The sequence below is a fragment of the Cricetulus griseus genome, chromosome 7 (assembly GCF_003668045.3).
Source record: "Cricetulus griseus strain 17A/GY chromosome 7, alternate assembly CriGri-PICRH-1.0, whole genome shotgun sequence".
NCBI classification, from domain to species: domain Eukaryota; kingdom Metazoa; phylum Chordata; class Mammalia; order Rodentia; family Cricetidae; genus Cricetulus; species Cricetulus griseus.
Window position 1 is genome coordinate 104,886,622 of NC_048600.1, and position 14,472 is coordinate 104,901,093.

Here is a 14,472-nt window from a genome sequence, read left to right on the forward strand (position 1 = left end):
GTTTCTCTTGTTGCCCTTTATGAATCTTGTCTGAGAGTTTCCCAAGGATACAAAGCCTATGAAAAACTTGGCTCTAGAAACACAGAAAAAAAAATGTGGTATTGGATGAATCAGGAATTTGCACTTGGCCTTTTATTTTTGGAACTTTCCTTCAGATTGTTTCGAGCATATGGAAATCAACTGGTTAAAGTGTAAATATGGAGAAAAATAAAAATGCCCTGGAAGAAAGGAAATAGGTTCAGTCCTTAGAGGCTGGACTGCTGCAGATGCAAAAGGATAAATTCTGAGTCTTCTTTCCATGGATTCCCATGAACCCAACGTCTGCACTGTGGCAGAAGAAGAAGAAGGAGAAGGAGAAGGAGAAGGAGAAGGAGAAGGAGAAGGAGAAGGAGAAGAAAAAGAAGAGGAGGAGGAGGAGGAGGGGAGGAGAAGGAGGGGAGGAGGAGGGGAAGAGGAGCATGAGGAGGAGGAGGAGGAACTTGGAGGAATAGAGAGATGTGAAACTGTAATCAGGGTACATTATATGATAAAATCTATTTTCAATAAAATGAAAATAAATTTTTAAAATAAAATTGAAATTCTGTAATTTGTCTTTCTGGTTCATATATAATTACAGTAATGAAAGTAAGAATTAATCTCAAGTGAAGCTAAGTGTGGTGATATATTATTTATGATTTATTAAAGCCACTTGAGATATAAATAGCAAAACATCCATACTAGTTATCCATAGAAGCCAGGCACACAACTTTAATCCCAGGACTCAGGATTCAGAGGTAGATGGATCTGTAAGTCCAAGACCACCATGGACTACTGGAGAGTGATTCAGAGCTCACTTCTTTAATCCCAGGATTTGAGAGGTATAAAAGGGAGAGGCATTAATTCTCTAGCCACTTTGAGGATATGAAGGCATTGTGTCTCTAGCCACATTGAGGAGAGCATAGCAGTCTGAGTGAATTTGAGGAACAGTGAAGTAGGGAGCAGTATGGTCTGAGCTGTGGTATAGGTAAGATCTACTGACTGGATTGCTTTGCTTTTTCTCATCTTCAGTTTGAAGCTTGAACCCCAATATCAGTCTCTGGGTCTTTTATTTATTGTGCTACAGTGGAATGTCTGTTCTACTTTTTTCTCTTTTTTATTATTTGTTTTAAATTAGTAACAAGCTTGCTTCACATGTCAATACCAGCTCCCTCTCCCTCCCCTCCACCAATTCCCCCAAGTCCCCACCCCATTCCCCATCTGCTCCCCAGGGAGTGTAAGGCCCTCCATGGGGGACCTCCAAAGTCTTTCATATCATCCCAGGCAGGGCCTAGGCCCTCCCCGATGTGTTCAGACTGAGCGAGCATCCCTCCATGTGGAATGGGCTCCCAAACTCCATTTGTGTGCCAGGGATAAATACTGGTCTACTACCAGAAGCCCCATAGATTGCCGAGGCCTTCTCACTGACACCCACATTCAGCGTGTCTGGATCAGTCCCATGCTGGCCTCTCAGCCATCAGTCTGGGGTGCCTGAGCTCCCCCTTGTTCAGGTCAGTTGTTTTTGGCTTTTTTATTTAAAGCATTTTTGCATTTTGCATGTGTTTATCATACTGTCAGATAGAAATTCCATTGTTTTCTGTGATATGGTTATGATTTTATTCTCTATATAACAACAGATTAAGATGCATCTTCTATTTTAATAAAATGATAAGGCACTCCAATGAAAAACATTAAATGTTTTATCTTTGGTGTATTATCATGTTCCAGTTATGTCAAAAATTTAAAACCACTTATTTTCTCTATTTATTTATTTTTAGTTTATTTAGAGTTCTGTACAATGTGTTTAGGTCATATTTACCACATCCAACTATTTTCAGATAAACCCCACCCCTTCCCTACTCACCCAAATTTGTGTCTTTTTTAACTCCTAAAATAAGTGGTTATGTTTTTTGCTCAAATATTATTAGATGTGTGGTCTTTTACTGGAGAATTGTTGTCAACTTACCAGGGGCTAAACTCAGAAAAAAAAAAAAAAAAAAAAAACTGTCTCTCCTTCTTCTTACAGCTAACAGTTCCCAACAAGTACATGACTAGGGGTGGGATTGTGTAACTGAAGAAACAATACAATTCTCAATAATCTAAAACAAGTTGCAATAAATCTAACCAAGGAAGTGAAAACTTGTACATGCAGAAAATTAAACTCCAAGAGAGCCATAGTGGTGCATGCTTGTAACCTCAACAGGTCAGAGTGATGCCAAGAAGATCAAGGTTTCAAGGCTAACCTACACTGATTAATAAGACTCCATCTACAAAACAAACAAAAAATGAAAACAAAAACACTACAAACCACAGAGAGAAAAAAAAAAAAAAAAAACAGGCTAAACAATCAAAATCCTTAAAGGGGAAAAATGCCTCCAACTTATATAGTTAAAATAGTAGTGCAGAGATTACATTTCCGTGGGTGATGAGACTGACTGACAAGGATGCATTGCTGTCAAAATCATAAATATGGATGCTACATCTTAGACTATAGGAAAAGACACAGTGACAGAATGACAGAGGTATGATTCTGTGACAGAGAACCAGCCATGCATATGTGAAAGGTACTATTTTTTCAGCAAGTACTTCAAATACCAATAGAACATCAAATAAAAATTAACACAGTAATAAGTGATATGTGTGTGTGTGTGTGTTTAAAATGTACTAATAGAAAATGTTATTTGTTAACATCTCAATTAAAATATGTATCCCAATCAGCTTTTCATAATTGTCTTTGAATTTTGGAATCAAGCTGTTTTGAAAACCACTATAAAATGTTGGTTAAACAGAGACTATAGCTGTAGCAATTAAATGGTAATACCTACCCAGACACTACTACTGCAGTTTTGCATAAATTTTTCATGGCTTTTAGATCTTACACATTGTTGAGTTAACTCTGTCTCACAAGAATCATTTGGGGAATGAAGAAACTGTCTCTGCAGTTCTGAAATGGCAATTTAATTGATTTTGAATATCATTCATCTTGTACTATTTAACAGAATAAACAAAATTAAAAGTGAATGAGGATTGTTGATTTGTATTATTTTATTTTTATTTCATTCTTTTTTAATCACTGAAGTTCCAATGATTCCTTTAATGCTTGGTTACATTCTAAGACTTTAGAAAGATCACAGTAATTAGTGAAAATGATGACAGAATCTCACAATTGCTGAAATGATGTTCAAGGTGACTCTTTACAGGATATTCATATTTTATATATACTCATGAATCCCTTAGCCATATGTATTTCTTCTGGGAGATGCCTTGGTATGTAGGTAATTTTGTTGTTCTGAAAATGGCATAAGACCTAGTGATCTAAGTACCAATGGGTAGCTCACAGCATTCCCAGAGTGCCACTCCCAAAATATAAATCTGTATGCTGTGTTGCCATATTGAATACCATGACTGTAACATAGTGTAGCTATTTATTCATCTAAATATACCTAAAAATGGAACACATGCACTAAATTATAGTATAAAAGCTAAATTAAAGTGGGTAAAGAATGTTGCTCAGTGATGGAGCACTTGTCTGTCATACATAAGGCACCAGCCTAAATCCCCAGAACTGCAAAAAGGGATAATAAAATTATAACGAATGGTATTCTATACAGATGCTTTCTGTGGAGACTGCTGAACTTCTGATTTGATGAGTAAATCATAGAGTGTCAAGTGTTCATTACTGTTCATTACAGTATACTTAATTCTGTTCTGTTTGTGTCTGCTCTGGTCTTGTGTGGTCTACTCTGGTTTGGTCTGGCTTGCTTTTAAGACAGATCAGTCTATGTAGTCCTGGCTCAACTAGAACTTACTATGTATCTCAGTCTGGCCTCTAAATGAAGATAAACCCCTCTCTGCTTCTTGAGTGCTGGGATGGTAATCATGCATGATCATTACATGCAGTTCACTGCCATAGATTTTACAAACACTACATTCTCAGACTGCACTAAAGTTGTTTTATAACATTTTCATTCTTTAGCAATTAATTCATTTTAGTTTACTATAATATTGTTAACTCCCTAAATTTTTTATTTACTTCAAACTTTGTAATACCATGCAGCTTAAAAGAAATATGTGGTACAGCTATAGAATACTTGTTCTCCATATTCTTATTTTCCAAATACTTCTCTTTTTTTCTAATAAGAATTTTTTAGTGTTCAAGACAAACCCAGAGAACAAGCTTTACTATTAACCTTCAGGGTATTCCGACTTTGGAAATCTTTCACTTACTTTTTATTCTTAAACTTATTTCATTGAATGCTTCTCCAAACTCACACATATTAATTTCAACACACATAGAGTCAAGCTCTCCATAAACACTGATATCCCACTGGAAATATTCAGTAATAACATAAATGGAGCTGCCATCTCTTTTGATAACACTACCTTTCTCTGCAAGACCCCCTAGGAGGACCAGCTTGAGGCTATTTGCCATTAATGATCTGAAAGTGAATTTGTTACATGAATATCAACATGACCATGTGAATAGGGTACTGTGCTATGAAACCTGAGATGGGAAGTTTTGAGCTACATCATAAACTATGAAATCAATGTACATGAGTTCCATTGTTGACTCAAATGTCACTGTGTGATGTATAACAATGTGTTTATATAAATGATATAGTGCAAATAGATTATTAAGGGTCCTATAACTCACTGTAACTCTATAATCTCTGTAGCTATTATTAGTGTTGAGCTTCAAGTATGCCTCACACATTAATTTCTATCAGAATCTTCTCTGAGTTGAGAACATAGTTGTCCAGAGTTTCACTATTTCCTTTTCTTTAAATACCAATGAAATAGAGCAGAGAGGTAGGAGGAGCAACTGGGAGCAGAAAGGGAGATACAGAAAGAATAGAAGGTTTAAATATATGAATAGCATTTAATATGGTAGTGGTTTAATTTCATATTTTCAAATATGTTTCACTGTGGTTTCATATTCCTTTTGGCTTTCTTTGTTTGAAGCTAATTTGCAGTTTATTAAAAAGGTTTTAATATATATTTCATAATGATGTTTGAGCAAGGAGTAAAACACATTCTGACACTCTGTAGTAGTTGTGGATTGATTCTTGTGGAAGTCATCTCCTTATGTCTTCTTCTTCTTCTTCTTCTTCTTCTTCTTCTTCTTCTTCTTCTTCTTCTTCTTCTTCTTCTTCTTCTTCTTCTTCTTCTCTTCCTTCTCTTCCTCCTCCTCCTCTTTTTCTACTTCTTTTCCCCCCCTCCTCTTCCTGTTCTTCTTAATGCTAATCCTGTTTTTGTAATATAGAGTTATGATTAGAAGAGTCCTCCTGAGAATTTTCTGAGATTGTGATCACTTGATCACGGGAAACTCTTCCCTGGGTTGCAAAGCTGATTGGTTATCAGCCTACAGCTTCTGGAAGCCATGTTTCCCACACCCAGATATTTTTCTCTGAAAATACAGCTAGCTTAGTAGGAACTAGAACAGAAAGGCAGAGACAAGCAGTAACTTGGGATTCTGATATTACTTCTAAAGCCAGGTTTCCCACTGTTTCTTTATTTCAAATTCTGGGTGTCTGTTGCATAAATTACTTACTTCTTGTGGATAGATTTAGTTTGTGCTGGGATTTCCCTTTTCATGCAACCAGTGTTGACTTACAGAAGGTATTTAGAGAGGAAAAAAGGGTTATTTTTTAAAGGAAGAGATCAATGCCAAGAAGGATTCTTATTTAGCCAACAAATATTGACAGCACTGCTATTGTGTCTTCCAATATGCTACATGCTAAATACCTAACATACTAAATCATTAAACACCTTCATTAAGTAATAGAGAGGTCTGATAGAGTAAGTCACTAGAATATATTCTGCATTTTTTCTTTTGTTAATTTTTACAATACTAGTAATCAAACCCTTGGTGCATGCTAAGCAATTAAGTTATAATCACATCAATAAAAAGGCCCTGAAAGAAACAACCAAGAAGCTGAATTGGAAAATAAGCAGTGTTAAAATGTCCTTTATAAGGCAATCAAGTAAGGCTTCTCAAAGGAGGAGGTGGCATCTATACTTAATGTATTCTCTACACAGAAGTCATGGTGAAGACTCAGAGAGTATATGTATGTGAGGATGAAGTGCAAATAATTACATCAGTCAAGATACATAGAGTCCTTATTGTCATAAGGCCAAATTCTGTAGGTCAGACCTCTGGAAAATTCATTAGAGACTATATGCAGTTTTCTACAGCAATATGATATCTTTTCCAGCCTATATATTTCACTTTGTATTATTACTAAATAATCTGTTAATAGAAATATTTCAAAAAATATCTTGAACATAAGAAGAGAAATCTTCTCTGAGAAATATGTTTTTTAGTTTAGTTGTGGGATGCAAATGGCTTAATGGCTGCAGCACTCTCCTTACTTCATTTTACATCTCAAATCCCTTCTAGGCCAGTTTTGGTAAAATATTACTCATCTTCTCACATACAGTTTTCAGGGACATGGAACTTTTTCTTACTTATTGGTGTTTGCACCACACACTGTGCTTTGTAATACTGGTAATGTGGGGAGGGAGAGAGAGAGAATACATGTGGTACATTTGAGGCATATCCTTGGGCAAACTCAATCTCACATTTTCTCCTTAAGGCTGCTTTTGCAGAGTCAGCAAGCCTAGCCTGGCCTTAAAATTATTTTGTGAGAGCTTTACATCCAGACAACTGCTGAGTCATAACATCCAAATGGTTTTCCCGTGTTGACTGCAAGATAAATCAGGTAGACTCCTTGGTAGTGGTATTGATTCAGCATTAATCATTCAATTCCCTGTGGATCATAGAAACTTTTTAAAAGTCTGAGCCTGGTAATTGTTCCTACAGAGGGATGAGTTAGAAATGAATAACCCCTTTAATATTAAGATAATACTGTGATGTCTCTAAAGTACAAATCTAACATATGCATTTGGTGCTGCTCATTTGTTTTGTTTTGTTGTAATTGTCTCTACATTGCATGATATTCCAGATTTACCACTTAACTGCATCACTCACTTTTGAAAGCTTTCCACTCAGCTGGTTGTAGATTCTGATATGTATATAGCAATGGAAAATTTCCTTTTAGCATCATGCCCTATCACAGAGTTGGTTTTCCTTCTTTTACGTTTTGGTATCAACTATCCTAAAAGACATATATTTTGAATTTTGTTATAAGCTCAACATATATAAACCTAATAGTGGTTGAACCATGAGAGATGGCTTACCATCTAAGAGCAGCTAATGGTCTTGGAGAAGACCTGAGTTTAGTTTCCAGCATCTACATCATACAACTCAAAACATGTAGCTTCTGGATATCTGAAACAGTCTTCTGGCCTTTCTGGTCACATGCACTCATCAGAACATACCCACAAAGAGACACAGACATACGCACATCATTAAATATAAGAATAATAAATATTTGAAAAAACAAAGTTGATGGGGGAAGTCCTTCTGTATGCTGTGAATATATGTTTCTCTTATTGGTTGAGGAATAAAGCTGTTTTGGCCAATGGGCAGGCAGGATGAAGCCAGGCAGAGAGGATAGCCTGGGCTACCAGACTAGGAAAATTGTGGGAAGAAGAATTCATGTGACAGGTCACTAGGGAGAAGTCATGTAACTGCAGAGGAAGAAAGAGACCCAGGCATCACTGTAAGCCAAGGCCATGTGGAGATACACAGCTTAATAGAAATTGGTTTATAATTAAGAGAGAGCTAGCCAGTAAGAATCCTGAGCCATAGGCCAAACAGTTTATAATTAATATAAGCCTCTGTATGTTTATTTGGGGCAAGACAACTGAAGGATGGGTCAGGTCAGAAATTCTATCTACAAAAATTTTGGACTTGTCTTTGGCAGAATGATCATATGATGAGAAATGGACAAGGAATGTAATGGGACCAGAGAGAATAAAATGAAAAATCATAATTCTCTTGAAAATATGTTAATTTTCATTTTGTGTGCATGTATGTGGCTATGTAAATATGAATGTAAGTGTCCCATGATATCAGAAGCATCAGATCACACTAGATCTGTTGGTTGTGAAGTGATAAAATGATGGATATCAAAACCCAGTCCTCTGTAAGAGCAGTATATGCTCTTAATTACTGAGTCACCTCTCTAGCTCCTAGTACTAAAATTGATTTCATATATGTGTGTGAGTATGTGTGTTCAATAATGCATGTGTAAATATCACTGGAGAATAGAGAACAACCTTGAGTTTCATTCAAGAGGCACTCACCCTATTTTTTTCCGAAATGGTCTTTCCATTTTCCTGCAAATTTCCTGATGTCATTGTTTTTTACAACTGAGTAATAATCCATTGTGTAAATGTACCACATTTTCTCTATCCATTCTACTGCTGAGGGGCATATAGGTTGTTTCGAGCTTCTGGCTAAAACCAATCGGAGTGAGGTATCGAAGACTCAGAAAGACAAACAAGGTATGTACTTACTCATAAATAGATACTAGATATAAAGCAAAGGATAACCAGACTACAATCCACAGCTCCAGAGAATCTAGGTAACAAAGAGACCCCTCAGAGAGACACACATGGATTGCCCGAGGAAGAGGAATTAGATAAGATCTCCTGGTCAAGCTGGGGATGATGGAGTACAGTAGAGAGGAGGGGGTAGGGTGAGAAAATGATGGAACAGGATGGTCTAGTTGAAGGAGGGATGGAGTGGGACAACAATGAAAGGAATATCTTAGAATAGAAAGCCATTATGGGGTTAGGGAGAAATCTGGTGCTAGGGAAATTCCCAGGAATCCACAAAGATGACTCAAGATTCCTAGCAATAGTAGAAATGGTGACTGGACTGACCTTCCCCTTTAATGAGATTGGTGAATACCCCAACTGTCATCATATGGCCTTCATCCAGTAACTGAGGAAAGCAGATGCAGAGGTCTACAACCAGGCTCCAGGTTGAGCTTCTGGAATCCAGCTGAAGAGAGGGATGAGGGAATGCATGAGTAAGGGAAGTCAAGATCATGACAGAGAAATCTACAGAGACAGGTGATCTCACAAACTCTGGACTGACAGCTGTGGAGATTCCATGGGACCGAACTAGGCTGTCTGCATGTGGGAGACAGCTGTGTATCTTGGTCTATCTGAGGGGCCCCTGGCAGTGGGACCAAGATCTTTCCCTGGTGAATAAGCGAACTTTTGGAGCCCATTCCCTATGGTAGGACACTATGCTCAGCCTTAATGCAAAGGGAGGAGCTTGGTCTTGCCTTAACTAATGTGCCAGGCTTTGTTGACTCTCAGTGGAAGGCCTTACCCTTCCTTGTCTTTAATTTAAGGAGGAATGGATGGGGGGATGGGCTGTGGGGATCCTGGGGGGGACATAAAGAGTGGTGGGAGGGAGAACTGTGTTTGGAACGTAAAATGAAATTGAAATAATAAAAACATAAATTAATTAGTTAAAAAGTAGTCTCCCCTTGGCCTGGAAATTGCTGAGTAGGCTAGTCTCACTGGCAAGTGAAACCCAGGATCTTTGAGTCTCTGGGTAACCACTGCTAGGATTACAAACACACACCCTCACTCCCAGTGGTGTGGGGGTGTGTGGGTGTGGGTGTGTGTAAGAGTGTAACACCAATAATAAAAACCTAGAGACAAATATTGGGGTCCAGGCTGAAGATCAGAAAAGCAAAACAGCCAGCCACTAACTCTTACCTCTACCTCAGGCCAAAATGGTGATTCTGTCTCCAGGAATCCTCAAAGTGCAATGCTCTCTACCAAACCTTACACTGCAATCCTCTGATTTCCTGTCTCCTCCTGTCTTATATTACTCACTCTGTCCAGTTATGTCTCTCCTATCTCCACCTCCCTAGTCCTGGGATTAAAGGTTTGTGATCCCTGTATTGATTATTTCATTCAGCTCAGTGTGGCCTTGAACTAACAGAGATTGTCTGCCTCTCTCTCAGGAGTCCTGTGATTAAAGCTGTGTATCACCACTTTCACTGCCTGGTTTTATGGCTGTGGCTAGCTTTGCATTTTGAGCTCCAGTGGCTTTATTAAATCATAAACAATATATTACCATATAGCAGTATTCTGAGGATGGAACTCAGTTCTTAATGCTGAAAATGCAAACACTATATCAACTGTTCCATTTTCTGAACAGTCTTAAATAAATATTAAGTGCTCCATTTGGGCTTATGTGACAAATCGGAAGTATGGGGAGGCTCAATGCTAGAATAAGTCTGCACTTATTTCTAGTTCTTCCCATTGAATTCGTTAGTTTTCTAGGCATTATGATTAAAGACAAGGATGTAGGGTCAAAGAAGAACAGTTCCAGTTTTATACAGCCTCCCAAAACTAATAAAAACAAACAAACTTTTAAAAGTGTAACCCAAACTGGTTACATGGTACTAAATGCAGGTATTCTGAAATAACTTTTACAAATCTTGGAAAAAGGCAGAGATGGGCAGCATATAATAACATACTTGAATAACACCCCCCCACACACACACAAACACTTTGAAACAGGCATTAAAACAAGTCAGAAAGTGGTTGGTTTCTACCATGACATTTGTGGCACTATTGCAATACTAGCCATTTCTTGGCAGTATGATTATTGTTTTTGCTGGTATGGTTCATATCTGAATAAGATAGGTGGTTATTTTTCTCCTCTGGCATCATGCATAACATCTCCCAGCACAAAATCTAACTAATCAAGATGGACCTTCTAGGCCAAATTAGTTACAACTTGATTTTTTTCATGTTCTATGACTCAAGTATATGACATCTTCAGCTATGGTTGAAAACATACATGGTATTATTATTTGGGCCAATAAGTTGTGTATAGACAGGCTGTAGTCTCTAGGAGATAACCTACAATCATTACTCTGCTTAGTGGACCTAGTATTAAGCCAAGTCCTAATGACTATCCATAGATTAGTGCATCCATCAACCCTCATCAGCGAAGCTTCTTTTGGTAATATGGTGATTAACATAGAGATTCATTCCCTTTCAAAACACAGAGAATAAGAAACTGTGGAATGCTCAGCCTGAAATGGGACATCTGTATCACATCCCACTCCTAATGCTCTGTGATTATAGTGGAAGACAGAGCATAAGAGTATAAGAGCCATAAGTTCTGGGTAACTACAAGGAAACAGTGTTTTCTGGACACAACAGGCAGTTGCACATATGAATTCATCAAAGTGGAGACAGCATGTGCAGGACCTTTGTAGGCTCAGGCCAGACAAAAGTCCAACACAGAGAACAGAGATAAGGAACTAGTGGCAATCAATAGTTATTCGAAAAAAGAGAATAAGTATATTTTTTAAGAGTATATCCCTTTATGGGTTGACTGTGGTCCAGTGAAGGCTGTTTATTCAATAATATAGTGCAGAGCTTAATTGTTTTTAAAGAGGTCTCAAAGTTGGCAAGGTAGGGAAGGAACATAGATTTGCAAGAATTTTGAGGTGTGTGTGAATATGATTAAAACACATTTGAATAAAATTCCCAAAGAATAAATAAAAAAAGTTAAAATATATTTGAAACTAAATGCACACACAGAGGTATTACAATCTAATATTATTAATATTTCAATTAATAAACTAGTTAATACAAGTAGATATAAACATGGCTCATGTTGCTGAGCGTTGGTGGCGCACACCTTTAATCCCAGCACTTGGGAGGCAGGGCAGGCGGATCTCTGTGAGTTCGAGGCCAGCCTAGTCTCCAGAGGTAGTGACAGGTTAGGCTCCAAAAGCTACACAGAAAAACCCTGTCTTGAACCCCCCCCCAAAAAAAAACATGGCTCATGTTTTGGAATTTTTTTTTTAAAGTGTGAGGGAAAACTTGCACACAGAATCTGAAGTTTGTACATAAAGTAGTCTAAAATGTCTGACATATGGATATTTGGATTACCAACAGCAAAGGAGACTGAAAATGAGCCAACAACAAATGGTAAAAGATAATACTTAATGCCTAATCATAAGTGCTTATAAACTTTTATGGTTCCTTCATTTTTGCACTGCTATTTTTAATGGATACTCAAGTTGTGTTAGCAATAATAGCATAAACAATTCTGTAGACCTGGTTATTGTGGTTCCTTATAAGCATATTTCCACTTGCGTAGAAGACCACATATAAAATTATAAACCTGCAGCATACCTAAGATTAAAGAGGAAGAGCATACCTACTTCTGATGATAACTTTTAAGAAACTAGGTACAGAGAAGACATTTTCCATCTGGATAAATAGTACCTATAAATCCCCACAGCTCTCTTCTTAGAGAGTGATGAAAGACTGTATCTTTTGCTCTTATGAAATGAAACAAGCAAAAGAAATCTTTTCCCATGATTCATCTTTAGTAGTGTACTAGAAGATCCCTAAAGGTGAAATAGTGATGACTCATATCTTACTGGTAAACAACAGCTGCTTAATTGTACTTAAACCCTGCTCACTGGAAGAGAAATAATGACTGGTACTAGAAATCTGGCCAAATACCCAGGGCTAGTGATGCAATAGATCCTAGAGGAGATCCTACTTGTGACACTTTGCTAAACCAGCATAATTCCTAACTGCATTCAAAATACCTATTCTTATACACACAGATCAGTGTAGCTCCCAGTACTCACCAATGAAGCCTCTCTTTGCAATAGACAGAAGCCATTATCTAAAAACCAAAATCAAACAAAATGAAGAGAAAAACTGATAAAGGGTTATCTTCTCACAAAGGCTACATCTATAACATAACTCCTGCACCTGACACTCAGAGAACAACATTGCAGAAAGGGCAGAGCAATTCCAAGAGCGAGAGGACCAGGAATCTGTTGTGAGATTGTGTCTTGTTGAACTGTCAGGGAAACCTCACTCATGTTACCTCAACAATATGGCTGCGCAAACAGGATCTTGCCAATGACAACAGCAAGAGACATGTTAACATGGAAGGTTGAAAACTCATCAGGCCCCACCTCTAGAAAAAGAACTACAAGATACTGAGACATGCCGGTAGTGGGATAACTGGTCTTTCACTATGAAGGAGCAGTCCCCCAATTAGCTATCTAATATCAAGTGGTCAGCCCTATGTACACACACACACACACACACACACACACACACACACACACACACACACCACAATTGGGGTGGAGTGGGAACAAAAATGGAAGCTGATGAAGAAAGAAAAGGGAAAGAGAAATGATCTAACTATGTTCTAATAAACATGTTATTTTATAAAAGCTGTATTTTGCCCCTGGGAACAATTTATACTCTAGGTGTTTCTTGATTCCATATGATGAATATTGAAAATTTTGTTTTCCTGAGATATTGGAGGAATTTTTTTTTACCTTTTAGAATCTTGCAATCCCCAAGTTTATGTAAATGATGACAGACTTATAATAGATTTTACTTACCAGAAACAACAATAAACTTTCTACCTTCCACAAAAAGTTTTACTAGCGCTATAAGTAAAGGATGGAAATAAAACATGCCATGGGAATAAAGACAAAAAAAGGATTTAGCTGAAGATTGAACAGTATTCTGCACAAAATTTAAGCAAAGATACTTAAATATACATATTTGTACAGCCAGGCCATAGCAAAATGACCATATTCATTTTACTTTTTTAAAATTTAAGCTTAATTCAACACATATTCTAAAATGTGCAATACATCAAACAATATTCTGAAAAACATATGTATAGCAAAATAGTAACTTTTGTAATCTTCTTGGAAACCAAATTCTAGGTGGTATGAACAAAGGAAAGTCACATTAAATATATAAAGAAATAATAAGAAAATATATGCATCATACAGAAACTGAAGAATGGAAGGAGGTTAGTCTGTAAGGGCAGGACATATCCACAATGAGTAGATCTTCCATAAACTTATAAAACCGTGGAGACATCCATTGGAAAAAAAAAAGACTTCCTCTTTTCAGAAGGTCTCATTTGCAAATAGTATGTTGTTTATGGGTGGGACTTTATGTCCACTTCCCTTCTTTGGTGCTGGTATTTTATCTGGCTTGAACTCAAACAGGTCTTGTGCATGCTTCCACAGATCCTGTGAGTCCATACCTGCAGTAGGCCTGTTCTACCTGGAAGACACAGTTTCATAGGAGTCATCCGCTACTCCTTATAATCTTGCTGCCTCCTCTTCTGCATAGAACCTTGAATATAGGGGGGTTGTGTTTTGTGTTTTGTTTGTTGTTGTTGTTGTTTTCTGTTGGTTTGGGAGAGAGAGAAAAGAGAGAGGGAAGGAGGGAGGATAGAGGGTGACAGAGAGTAAACTTAAAGTTGAATGAGGGGGGGAGTTTCTTAGAGCAGTTAAAGAAGGGGAAAAGCATGAGCTAAGTATTTCATGTGACAAATTTAAATTAAACAATAAATTAGAAACATCTTAAAGCCATTAGGAAATTGTCTATATCTTCTTTCTATATTTTGTTCAAATATAGCTGTGTGTCGCAATCAGTGTTCTAATACTGGGAAGAGACACCCTAAGTGCAGTAACTTTTACAAAGGAAAGTATTTAACTG